Raw genomic sequence first — 14,468 nt, forward strand, 5'->3', positions numbered from 1 at the left:
CCCCATCCTGCTTTGCCTGCAGTTAGCTAAAGCGGATCCAGCATAGCCTCCTCCTTCTGAAATAAGGCACCCAAGCGTATCTTTGTACCCAGAGGTCACAAGCATATTTCTGTAAAAAGACATGTTGTCTTCCCCAGCTGCCAGTTGCTGGAGTGAGATTCCGCTTAGAAAGTGTATGAATTCTCCAGGTTGCATACTTATCACAAGTCAATGACTACTGTCTTTGTTTAAACCTGTTTTTTTTTTTATCCCTCTGCCTCGTCTTTCTATGCCAAAACTTATATAAACAAGGAAGTTTCCTTTGTGTGGAGCTGGCAGCCATGACAGGCAGTAGGGCCACCATCAGCCAGAGCTCAATAGAGAAATTTTCTTGTGTCTCTTGGTCTCTCTGCTCTTTTTGGCTTGAATTTCCACAACAGTAACTGTAAGTAATAAATTTCTTTTCTTTATTAATTATCCAGTTTCAGGTATTCTGTTATAAGAAGTAGAAAATCGACCAAGATAGGGCCAATAAACCTTAAAATGTTTAGTATCTCGATCTCTAACAGAACAAATTTGAAGACCTCACCTATGAATAAAGGCTTACTTTCCATGTGTGCCTTTTGTTGTCACTTCCTTTTGATGTGTGCATTGTCTTAGCAAATGAATGATAAACTCATTCAAAGCAAGAAGCAGACCACAGCGCTCCATACCTTCCTCGGTATTGGCACAGTACATCATGAACACTTACACCTGTGAATTTGTGATTATGAAAGTGAGTACAGATCACAAAGCTTCCTAAAATTTGTAAGATCCAGTGAAGGAAAGAGGGATAATTCTGCAGTCAAGATAAAAGAGTCATTCTGAAAATAATTCCAGTTTAAGATGTCAAGAACCCTCTCAGCTTCATGTCTTATTAATTTTTTCATCCTCATACAAATACAAATTAAATAGATTTTTATAAATAACTACCTTGGAGATAGGCAGGTGGTTTCACAACACATACAATCATCTGAGTTGTTTGACTAACATAATATGACTAATGCTCTTAAAAATAAGGAATGCATTTATGAGGAGCAAAATGGAAGTCTTATTGATCCTCTAAGGAAGAAGTCCTGCATTCTAAAAGGATTTATTAATCTTTTGACCATGTAAGTTGAACTCATCTGCTTTGAAAGTAAATATGTAATAACATATATGACATTGTTATGAAAGATCCATATTGGTTTTAACCATATTTTCTATAACACGCTTACCTATTTAATCAAGAAAATAAGTTAATAAAAAAGCATACAGGTGACATGTAGTGCCTACGTGTGTATTTTCTGTCCTACGATTGCCTTAGTCTGAATGTTATTTTTCCCCTGGCTGTCTGTCACTGCAATATGTAAATCAATTTTGCTTCAGTTTTCTCATCTATAAAATAGTTTTGAGCCTGGGCAACAAAAAGAGACCCCATCTCTATAAAACATAAAATAAAAAATAGCTGGGCATGGTGAGTGTGTGACTGTAGTTCCCGCTACAAGGTAAACTGAGGCAAGAGGATAGCTTGAGCCTAGGTGTTCGAGGCTGCAGTTAGCTATGATCATGCCACTGCACTCCAGCCCAGACAACAGAGCAAGACTTTCTCTCTAAAAAAAAGATAATAAAATAAAATGGATATAATACAAGGGCCAGCTTTATACAGTTTATGTGTGGATTAAAAAGAAAATATGTAGATACATACAGCAGTGCTGAAACATGGTAACTAGCAATGGTAGAAATGACTGACTAATTTTTATTCTTCATTCTGGTAGAAAATATTGACCTGACTACTTCTTACTTCTGTTGACTTGCTTACTTCTTACTTTTCTATCTATGAAGCAAACACTCTACCTATTCTAGTCATAAAGATAATCTGCTTACAGTTCTCTAACAAGACAGGAAAGTACATTGGGTCAGCTGAAAGCATCTCTTGGAAGAACTTCATATGAAATGTTTCTAATATTTTCTAAAAAAAAATGTATAACATTCAAGTTGAAAATAACGCTTTCAATTAAGTGTTATTTTCTAAACCTACCTGTTTGGGTATTCACATTTGCTCATATTTTTCTTTTTTTTCTTCTTTTTATTCTCTCTCTCTCTTTCTTTTCCTTTTCTTGATTTTTCACCATCTGTGTGCCCAGTAGTGCTTGGCTTTATTCATTGTAGGTATATAATTTACAAGGTTTTTCTGTTCAAAAGAGCTTTCATTTTTAGTCTCAAATACCCATAAGGGAAAAACAGTTTTAGAAACGGGATTGAAGAATAAAAATGTATGTATATATAGTCCACTTAACAGGAATGTAAATTAGTGCTCATAACACCTTTTTATTCTGTAGACGACACTGTATTTTAAAAATAATAATTGAACATATCATAACTTTTATGATTCCACATTTAATAGAGTAAAACATAATTAAGCTTTTTGGATTATCAGGGAAGATTTTTTTTCTTCTAAACGTAAACAGAGCAGAGCATGAAAGCAACAATTCATGTGTGTAGCCATCGAAGTTAAGGTCTTATATCAGTATCATAGTCAAAAATCAGTAGACAAAGAAGTACTTTAAACAACCTAAGAAAAAAATAAACTTTAACAAAACCAACTTTGACAATAACTAGATACTGTATTCCGCCATAGACAGCAACATTGGGAAAGAAGATCACACACAATGTAGTTTACATATTAGTGATATTTTGCTTTAGGCTGCATATAAATTCAATAGAAAAGAATACTATGCAGCCATAAAAAACGATGAGTTCGTGTCCTTTATAGGGACATGGATGAACCTGGAAACCATCATTCTCAGCAAACTGACACAAGAGCAGAAAATCAAACACCACATGTTCTCCCTTGTAGGCGGGTGTTGAACAATGAGAACCCGTGGACACAGGGAGGGGAGCACTACACACTGGGGTCTGTTGTGGGGGAAATGGGGGAGGGACAGCGCGGGGTGGGGAGTTGGGGAGAGATAGCATGGGGAGAAATGCCAGATATAGGTGATGGGGAGGAAGGCAGCAAATCACACTGCCATGTGTGTACCTATGCAACAATCTTGCATGTTCTTCACATGTACCCCTAAACCTAACCTAAAATGCACACACACACAAAAAGGGAATGTTTTTCACAGTTGACAGGTACTTAAAAAAAATAAAAGCAACCTGTAGGGGCTTAAATATAAACCCCCATGACACAAGTTTACGTATAAAACAAACTTGCACATGTACCAGTGAGTGAACTTAAATAAATTAATTAATAGAGCATAACATTTAAATGCATAGATCTTTTCAGTTTGGATAATCAGATCGATCAACTCTGAGGCTTCATGTACGTGTCTGGTTAACTAATAATTTGCTGTTACTAATTTGCTGTGCGGGAGGAGCCTTCTCGACCTCTCTAATATTACACAAGAGTCTTGGCGACTTTATAGACCAAAACATGCAGATACTTCCTAGTTTCCAATCTAGTTAGGAAACTGTTGCTACTGTTGGAACCTGAAGAGCAGCTTTCTCTTTCCACGCTAAGGCTGGGCACAGAAATGTTTCACCAATCATTTCTAGGTCAGAGCTCCTAATGTTTGGTCCATTGACTTTGCAATGTCCCACCTTCAGGGCTTCTTTCTACCTTAGAAAATCACCCCTGAGAAATGGAAGCCATTCTTAAGAGTGAGGCTCTATTTTAGGTACCCAACAAGCACCCGGTATAGCCACCAGATCATCCACCATGCTCCAGGTCAGGATACTCTCAGAACTCCTCCACTCCACGCACTAATTTCTGCTCTTCCTTTTCCCTTCACTTAGCCCTAGCTTAATTCTCCTCAAAGTGAATATTCCCCTGAAGAAGGAGGAGTAAAATAAGGACAAAAAATGTACACTAGAATAGAAAAGGCATACCTTAATGTAAATTGAAATGGAAATAAACTCTTACTTGACCATGCTGATAGAACTTGATGTTATTTATTATTACTGTTGTCATTGTGCTTCAGGATCAAACCTATGGAAGCAGGTTCTTAATCTTAAGTATCACTTATTATAAAGCACATGCTTTCTGAGTTACTTGATTTTCTATTTTAAGAAGCACTCCAATACATAAAGCTACCATGGAGGATCCAGCACTGAAAAGGTAGCACCAGTATCAAAATGTTATGCATGGTATGATTCCAACTCTATATTATATTCTGAAAGGAAAGCCTATAGATATGGTAAAAAGATCAGTAGTTTCCAGAGAGAGATCAATAGGTGGAACACAGATTTTTAGAGCAGTAAAACTATTCCACGTGAAACTCCAATGGTAGACACAGGACATTACGCTTTGTCAGAACCCATAGAATTGTACAACACAAAGAATGATCCCTAATGAAACGATGGGCATCAGTTAATGGCAATTTATCGATATTGATTTACCAATAGTAATGAATGTACCACACTAATGCAACATGTCAATCATACGAGAAATTGTGCAGAGAATGGGTCAGAGAAGGGGTAAATGGAAACTACTTTTGCTCAGTTTTTCAGCCAATTTAAAACTGCTTTGAAAAATAGTCTATGCATTAAAATAAAAAGTAGCACACATGACACATTTTTTTTTGTCAAATGCATTAGATGAAAACCACTGACATGATTTTCAAGATATAAATATCACAGACATCCCCAAATCAAAGAGCTGGAAAGCTAAAAGATACTCAATGAAAAATATCTACTCTAGTCTTAATGATTTCTGAAGAGATTCTGACAATTTCCTTAGTACTCTATTCTAGGATTTAGTTTCTGAGTCCTGAAAATTAGCCAGTATTATTCATACTTGTCTTCTGTGCAGAGTGTTTTGATCAAAGCCTCCTGAAATAATCATTCTCTACTAGAATTAATTAATAAGTAAATCACAGATTTGCTTTTTTGGGCTCTGATTCAATTGCTTCAATACAAACTACAGTGAATCAATAGGCAGTGATGCACAAAAATAGTTCATCCTTAGGACGATTACCATTTAAAATTTACATTCTCAATGTAGGAGTTGTCAAACTCTAGAAAGTCATAAAACTCTACGCTACAGAACACACATGTAAAGATAGTTTTTTATATAGAGCCTTGCAGCTTTGTAACAACAATGGTTTATGTTCATTTTTAATGCCATAGGCAAAATTCTTAACTATCCTAGAAACAATTTTACTAAACTCGTGTTCAAAACCCAATTTAATTCATATTTTTGATAATGTCAACATTTAGAGCTATAATTTTTCGAGAAAGCTCTCTTTATTGGAATATTACAATTTCAAATGCCCATTCTCAAGAGGAGTTAAAGTCATAAAAGACAGTTACATGTTTAAGTTTATAGTTGCTCAAGGGAAGGGATAATAGAGAATCCATATTGCATATAGCTTATTTCTGAAATAAATCTGCAGATGAATTATAACGTTAATGTTTGAACCTATTTAACTGCCAATTGTTCATGAAATGATAAATATCACTGAAGACATCATAATAAAATGCCCAACAAAATTATAAAGGACATTATTTCTGTGAGCATGTGCTGGAAAGAGCACAATAAATTATATTATCATAATTATGAGAGGATTAAGAGATTATATTTTCTTTTTCTATGAAGAATAAGCAGTTTGTCAGAGCGTATTTCAAATGAATTTTGCATTCTCAAATACTCTGAGTTAAGAACTCTTTCACTATTTGTATTTCAATTAGTTGGAAATTATAAATTCCCATTTGAAACAATTCATTCAATTAAACTAACATCAGAATATATTTCCTTTTATTTCTGTCATTGTTGGGCTTCCAAATTTGTACACCTCTCAATTTGTAGGCATTAGTTACAAACATTTTTTCCTTTTCTAAAAATCTGTTTTACTAGAAGATAGCTGTTGACACAAGGTGAGGCAATTACGGCTTTTTCACTAGGCAAGTTGGAAACCAATAGCCTTACTATTCAGTCATAATTCTTCCTTTTGATATTTTTTATTCCCTGTTGACAATATTGTAATCTATCATGATACTAATGAAAATATCCTACTTTATCATACCTTTTATTGATATGTGTGTGTGTATATATACACTCATATCATTTCTATGTTAAAATTAGATAATTGCATGTTTAAATTGCCATTTACACATTCACATACGGAATTGTTTAATATAGCCTTTTTACATTTAAAAAATCAAGCTGTAAAATATAAATTAGTATAATCTTCTGGAAAGTCTTTCTTTAATCAAATAAGATGACATATGGAGTTTTGCTGGCTGACACAGGCCGTGTTCTCTGGAAAGCTAATGATAAGATGTTAGGTGGGTGGAAGGTTTATTGGTGACATCCGTGGAAAGAGAGGGGTGGAAGTGGAATTGGTTAGGAGGCATTGCCAGTCCTTGTTGCTGACTCTATAAAGTCTTTTTGACTTTGAGCAACAGCGTAGAGATTGCCCATTAGAAGAGTCCCGTGTGGGGAGAGATATTTAGGTTCCCACACACCACCTTGCAACACCACTGGTCAAGAGCCGCCCTGGAAAGGAAAGGACTATGCCATGGAATCTAGGGTAACTCTTAATGAGTGAGCAGCCAGCCTGTCAGCCAATCACACGCATCACAAGTGGGCACCAAGTCCTCTCTTGAGAGGGGATCTGAGCGTCTCATCTCTGTGTCTGTCACAATGTACCCCTTTGGGCCATGTAGTTTCACATCATCTTACAGGTTCTGAGAGAAAAGCTTCTTCAAGCATTGATGGAGATTCTCTTTCTGAGGGGAAACTTAGAAAGAGAGATTACAGTCCTCACTGCAGCTGGTTTTGGGGCTCAACTCGTACATAGCACTGGTCCTCAATAAATGTATGTTAACTTCATGTATCATCTCTGCTGACCTCATGATATGAACCCACACCCTAATTCCTTAAGATTCAAGATTCTGAGTGCTTGGGAACCATAACTATTTCAGATCAGAGTTGCTGGATTTGTTCATTAATTTATAGTTGTTTACCCAATTCACTCAGGATTAATTCTGACATGATGCTTCAGCTATACTTATGTCACATGTTTCTATTGCCCTATCAATAAAGCTTCCGTCATGGTGGTAAATATAAATGTAGTCATGGACACCTTTACACTTACTTGTCATTTGCTTAAAGTACGTTCTTTGCAGATTTATGGTGAAACATCCATTTATACCCGGGTCCAACAGCACGCCAGTTGCTGTTTTTAAAACATACGAAATTTTGTGTGAGAGATAACATGGCCTTACTCCAGAAACCCAGGGGTCTGCTTTGCGATTTTTATGCTGATACTTGTCGTAAAGGCCACATTGCATCTTTTTCCACACTGAAATCATCAACAAAGTATGGTCTGCCGAATCATATGGCCCGAGCAGCAGAACTGCTCACATTGCAGCGTGAACCTGGTGCTAAGATCTTTCTTGCTCCAGGTCTCACTCACCCGGGCGGCATCTATATCACTCTGGGTAAGAGCCAGAATCATAAACCTAGGTGGGAAATATGCTGCCTATAGAATGTATGAGGCCTTCCTAGTACCAAGCTTTCTCTTTGGTAGTAGTAGATGAAACCTAAAGTAATTTGTGCTTTGCTTTTGAGGGGAAGTGTTGGCATAACCCTGGCTACTGGATCTCTAAAATTTTTGAGCAGAGTAGCAGATTTCGAATTCTTGGGGTTAACTCCCACTCTCTGCAACACATTTAAGAGGATTACCTAGGTATCTCTTGTTCATCCTGCCTAATCAGCATGATGCCATTATTATAATTAATCAATGTGATATTCTGTAAAAAGTTATGTGGAATATACATAGAAAGAGAATAGTATGGTAATATAGCTGTGGGGGAAAATGAATAATTTTTTGGTTTATTCAGTGTGGATGTGACCAGTTTTCATTTTATTTCCTGATTGAGAGAGCAAAAAAGCTCCAAATCAATGGCTACCTATTACGTACCTGAGGCTACATTAGTCTGCTGTCTTTATATTTCTGTGTCAGGAATGACAACTGGAATTGGACCTACCACTTACTTGTTCTTGTAGTAGTATAAACTGATGCTCCTTGTCTGTTCTACTGTGGCATGAGGCCAGACTAGGAAATTAAATAGAAACAGAATAAAATTCACGTTCTTGAGATCTTCAGGAGTGACATTCATCTCTACTTTTCTCCCACCTCCAAGAGTCAATACCATTCTGTCCTGACTTGGCGGGGGTCGGAGGGTGGGACGGGGCATGAAACCATGAAACTTCAGAAGCTTCCACTGGGCCTTTCTCATAGAGATGACTCTGGCCCTGTTGCCCAAGGATCCAATGTGAAACTGAATACAATTGTCAAATCTGTCAATCCAAGAAACGTATGTGGGGACCACACAAATGACCCATGCTTGGATGTACAGATGTAAAGTCCCTACAGTGAGTTAAAATTTGCCTTAGATTTCATTTACCGTTTGATACTCACATGTTCCTACCTAAGAGGGACCTCGATAATGCTTGAGGTTTACAGGTTTACATGAATCAATCTCAACTAAACCTCGTGTCCAGTGGTCTTTGAGAAGTCTGTATATTTTCCTTAACCTAATGTGTAATCATTCAAGTAGGGAGCCATTTGAGGAAGGATTGGGCAAATCAGCACAGTATTTACTGTCTATGGTATTTCAACCTCCTTATTCCTTGAAGACAAAATCATCTGTTTAGTCATAAAGTTCTGACTCAGTTTGGAAAACTGGCTGAAACTTGGAAACTTGGAGAGGTATTGTAATATTTACCAGGGAAACTGCTCTCAGATTTATACCTATCACACACACACACACACACACACACACACACACACACACACACAGTTTACAGGTCATCACACACACACACACACACACACACACACACACACACACACACAGTTTACAGGTACCTTTTTGGTTGCCCATCTATTGTACTCTTATAGATACTGTGGTCTTTGAAACATCTCTACGATTCTATGTGTCTATGTGTCAGGCCAAGAGGACCACCCCAAATTTGCCTGTCATTTACCGTAATTACAACCACCAGCTTCTGGTGGTTAAACACAGCCATCTGGCTCCCGTTACTTTGAGGCCATATTATTGTTCTCATTTCTTTCAGTGTGCTAAGTTCTGTAACATCCTCCCTACCATCAGCCCTAGATTTCAGAGGAGAGCCGCAGCTGAAATTCCTAACAATGCCTACTGCTAAGCATTTTCCCCACCAGCATGTTTCCAATGGCCTTGGTAAATGGTGTGTCTTATAGGTTATGGGACATCGCTCTGTAAATTTTCTCATGATTTTCTGAATGATAACACATAGTCTTTAGGTCCCACTTAAGATATCCATTCCAGTATTCTCACTTTCTTTCATGTTTACTCCCTCTACTATTGCGGTAATTCGGGCATTTTAATCTCGCTCACCATGGGCTGTCGTTTGAGTTTAATCTCATTCAAACTTTTGTAAGTTTCTAGGTCCAGCCCTAGCAGCAAGTTTGTATCATTCCCTGGGGTCCTTGCCAGGGTGTTACAGCCTGTATACCGAAATCGTGCATGTCTAAATACTGCCCTTTAAGTAGGCTTCTGGTTTTTTTTTTTTTTTTTTTTTTTTAATCAAGTATCCTGAGATTCCTGTCTCACTGTTCCTAAACACTTCCTTATTCCAGCAGTTATTTGGAGGATAATCTCTTTGTTTTCCAGTTAGCTTCAATATGGCATGACTAGATTTTGCAGCAGGCCCAGAAAGAAGGTAGAAACAGTTCCTGATGGTAGTAACTGTAGCCTTGTGAGGAAAGTTCTCTGTATTTTCTTCTTTGGCGGGGGACTTTGTGGGGGGGGAGTGGTTATTAAATCTTAATGAGAATTGGAAAAGATGGACTACGTCCTTAAGTTTAGGTGGTTCAGACAAATCTGAGGCATCAAGATCTTCAGAAACATATTAACGTATGTCTCCAAATCATGCGTTCAGGTATCAGGTTTTCCCAACTAGGATCTTGAGTTTGTCATGATAGACCTGCCTTGGTGGGACATTTAATGATCTTTGAAGTTCGGCGCCTCTGACTATTAAATCTTTTGCTGATTTTCCATATTTTTTCTGCTTAACTACTGCATGAGATGATCCTTTGTGTTTCCAGAGATTCAGATTCTCACACGAAATTTCTAATTCTTAATTGCTGTAATCTGTATATTATCCACTTGTAAGGTAGATAGTAACAAATCTACTTCCTCTGTCCATGTCTCTTTTGTTTTGCCTTGTATATTTCAAACATCTGAATCAGGGCACTGACAAGCGTAGTCCTTCCCTCCTGCATCAGGCCATCCCAGCCCACAACCAGTGAATATCTTAACAGCTCAACTGCCACCTATGCCAAGGGACATCCCTTACTATTCTACCTCAGGTTGTATTTGAGTGGTCGATCTTCCTCTCTGTCCCAACAGAGTTTTAAGATAAAGTATCTGAATTATTAGATTCTTTCTTATCTCTCTTTCTACAAAACATAGAACATGAGATTTAAAAAAAGAAGATGAAGTTGGAGAACTTTTTTTATTTCAAAACTTAGATACCATGGCAATATGTCTCCAGCCAGGGGATTATAAAATAAATACTGTATTAGTTTTTTATTGCTGCTCTAACAAATTACCACAACTTTGCAGCTTAAAATAACATCAGTGGATCATACAGTTCTAAAGGTCAGAAGTCCTGAAATCAAAGTGTCAGCAGGGCTGCCTGCCTTCTAGAAACTCTGGGGGGAGAATCCATTTCCCTGCCTTTCTTCATTTCCAGGGACCATGCAGAGTCTTTGGTTTATGACTCCCTCTTACATTTTCAAAGTCAGTAGAAAAGTGTCTTTCGATGGCTCTCTGCTTCTGTCCTTACATGATCTTTTGTGCCACTGATCCTCCCGCCTTTTTCTAACCAGAACTTTGTGACTACATAGAGTCCACTGAGATAATCTGGGATAATCTCCCCATCTTGAGAGCCTTTACATGTGTAACAAAAAACATTCTGAAATAATACTGCAAATATATCACTGACAACCTTTTGATGACCAGTTCCTTTCAGGTCTCAATTAGGTAGCCACGATACTCTCTTACAGATAGGGTAATGAAACAATTAGATGTTAACACTTTGGGTTTCAGTTTCCATAAATGTTCTTGAGCATGCTTTGAGTAAGGCCAATAAGGTGTTTGAGAAAGAAAGCTTTTTTCTTGTTATTATTTATAAAATGTTCACTTTTAATATCAGGAACTAAACTGAAATTACTCAAAAGCTGAAGAGTAATAATAGTAGTTGAAGAATATAAAATATCACAAGAAAAGTTTTTTTGACTTTTTAATGTAAATATTATCCAATACGTTATGAGAGAATAAAACATTATAGAAGCATGATAAATGTTCAGTCTAGTCTTTCAAGAAGAAATATAGCACTTAATGCTCTGATCTGTGTCTGGGATTATAGTCAGGACTCAGGAAGTTATGAGATAACAAAATTCAAAATAAGTAAGGTGGAAAAAACATGAGAGTAGATGGAATATTTTGTGCACTGAAAGGCTGTAGCAAGGCGTGATTCTAAGCCTTGCAAATAATCTCTAGGTGTATTATAGCTGAGTCCCTGTGCAGTCATGACTGACCAAGGGAGCTGGGCAATGGAGCCAGAGATGGAATTGGGTTTGTGGTTGTATCTAACAACAATCGGACGACAACTGGACAACAACAAAAACAACACAAGGATGAAAGTGCACTACCGAACTCAGAGGTAGTTCATATTCTGGAAAACGAAGAGAGAAGAGTGACTTGCATGCACATTATGTCTACAAAGGACACGTCAGTGCCTCATCATGGATCTGAGCACAATAGGTTTGGACATAAGAGTAAGTGGAAATTTTATTGTATTTATGTTTATTTTTATTATTATTTTTTGTTGTGCTTTAGGTTCCGGGGTACATGTGCAGATCAGGCAGGATTGTTGCATAGGTACACACATGGAAAGGTGGTTTACTGCCTCCATCCCCCCATCACCTACATCTGGTACTGTATTTCTCCCCTCATTATCCCTCCCCACCCTCCCCAGCCCCTGCTGTCCCTCCCCTACTGCCCCGCAACTGACCCCAGTGTGTGATGCTCCCCTCCCTGTGTCCTAACGTGTTCTAATTGTTCAGCACCTGCCTCTGAGTGATACCATGTGGTGTCTGATTTTCTGTTCTTGTGTCAGTTTGCTGAGAATGATGGTTTCCAGATTTGTGTCCTTCATAGGGACATGGATGAATCTGGAAATTTTAAATATTAGTAGAGCCCATAGTGAATGAGTACTGGAGACTCAGACACATCTTTCTGATGCCAGAGGTACATGTAAGATATTGGAGTTTTGAATCATATCTGGGTTAGCATAAGGATAAAAAGGGCCAGAGAGAAAGATTTCGGAATTAGTGGAGATTTTATACAAGACCAATAAGACCGTTTATTTTTTATGATAAATATTAAAACTGAACCTGGAAACCATCATTCTCAGCAAACTGACACAAGAGCAGAAAATCAAACACCGTATATTCTCACTCATAGGCGGGTGTTGAACAATGAGAACACATGGACACAGGGAGGGGAGCACTACACACTGGGGTCCGTTGGGGGGAAATGGGGGAGGGGCGGGGGGGTGGGGAGGTGGGAAGAGATAGCATGGGGAGAAATGACAGATACAGGCGAGGGGACGGAAGGCAGCAAAGCACACTGCCAAGTGTGTACCTGTGCAACAATCTTGCATGTTCATCACATGTACCCCCAAACCTAAAATGCAATAAAAAAAAATAAAAATAAAATAAAATAAATATTAAAACCACTGAGTAAAATGAGAACGGAGAGCTTAGCATTTGTACACAATTATACAGAAATTTATTTATTTATTGCCAAACCTAGGTTTATTTTCTAGTCCTGTAACACTTTAATACATTTTAAAATGCTATAAAGTAGATATAATTTTTATTTCAATTGCGATTTCCATTGAAACTTAGAGAACAAATCAGCTAGTAAATGATGCTGGAAAACAAAATGTCTTCTGAATTTCTTCATATCTAGTGTAGAGACATTGATCATTTTTGCTCAGATTATCTATGCAAGGATATTGGTATCACAAACAGCCTTGGAAAATAAAAAAATGTCATCTTCTTTCAAGGCAGAGGGCAGTTTTATTTTCAGACTAGAGTAGTAAGGATAATGTCTCTGTACAGGGCAAAAGTTTGGCAGGTTTATCATTAGCTCTTCAAAAATACGGGGCTACCTAAGGTCAGGGCTCCTTGACTGTACCACAAACCTGCTATTCCTGCAGCATCCACAGAGCCTTTATGCCTAGCACCAATGTGACTTGAGGGCAAGAGGAACTGACAAAAACATGAAGCTTATGATGCCTTCTATGCCATCCTTAATAATCTTGTTTCTGACTCACAGATTTTTAGTAACATCTATGACACTGTGATAGGCCAACTTGTTAGCTTGCATAAAGTGTAAAATTTCATTATTTTTAAAAATGGAAGAGTGATATTAGTTAGGACACTCTGATTCAGTAGCTCTCACTTGAAACCAAAAATCTGAATATTAAACAATGTCTACACAGGGAGTCAGCTAAAAATAAACTAGGACAAATATAATGAGGAACCTTGCTGCTTCCCTTAGTAAGATCAAACTCTTGTCTTCCCAAGTTGACAGCAAGATAATTTCTTCCTCTTATAAGCCGCATTATCAATATCTTTGTTCTGTAAAGTATAATTGGCAAGACACTGTTTTAGAAGAATGCACCTCAGTAAATCATGGCCAAATAAGCTGTGGGGAAAACAGCTGTGATACAACTTATCCTGCTTGGAAATACTCAATACACCAGCATTTAAACTCTTTGAGAAATCTTCCAGTAAAGAAACATATTCAACTTACCCCTGAATTCTCAAGGATAACTTAATTACAAAACTTGTAATAGCATCCTATGGATCTAATGTCCCTCTGAACACATTTTGAGACTACTGTCTGAGATAGATGTGTAGGGAAGTTTCAATCCCCGCTGTGAAGGTTCAGTGATGTCCGTCCAAAAACCAAAACAACAATAGAGAGATGAACAAAAGAAGAAGTCTAAAAATTTAATAATATGCAAGCTTACTGGTGTGATACAAAGTATAAAACTCGAAGAAGGGCCAGATGATTGAAGCTTAACTATCCCTTCGTAAGGGAGTGGGAGATGGGAGATATAGACAATTTTTGAGGAAGAGTAAATGATTTTTAGGAGAGATAGATGGACTCAAAAAACCCACAATAGCCTGGGACAATGTTCTGGGGTACATGTACTGTGCAGAACTTACAGGTTTGTTACACAGGTATACACGTGCCTTGGTTGCTTGCTGCATCCATTCCCCCATCACCTACATTAGGTATTTCTCCTAATGTTATCCCTCCCCAATCTCCCCACCCCCTGCTATCCCTCCCATAGCTCCCCCACTTCTTGCTATTCCTCCCATAGCTCCCCC

The sequence above is a fragment of the Saimiri boliviensis genome, chromosome 18 (genome assembly GCF_048565385.1).
Source record: "Saimiri boliviensis isolate mSaiBol1 chromosome 18, mSaiBol1.pri, whole genome shotgun sequence".
Taxonomy (NCBI): Eukaryota; Metazoa; Chordata; class Mammalia; order Primates; family Cebidae; genus Saimiri; species Saimiri boliviensis.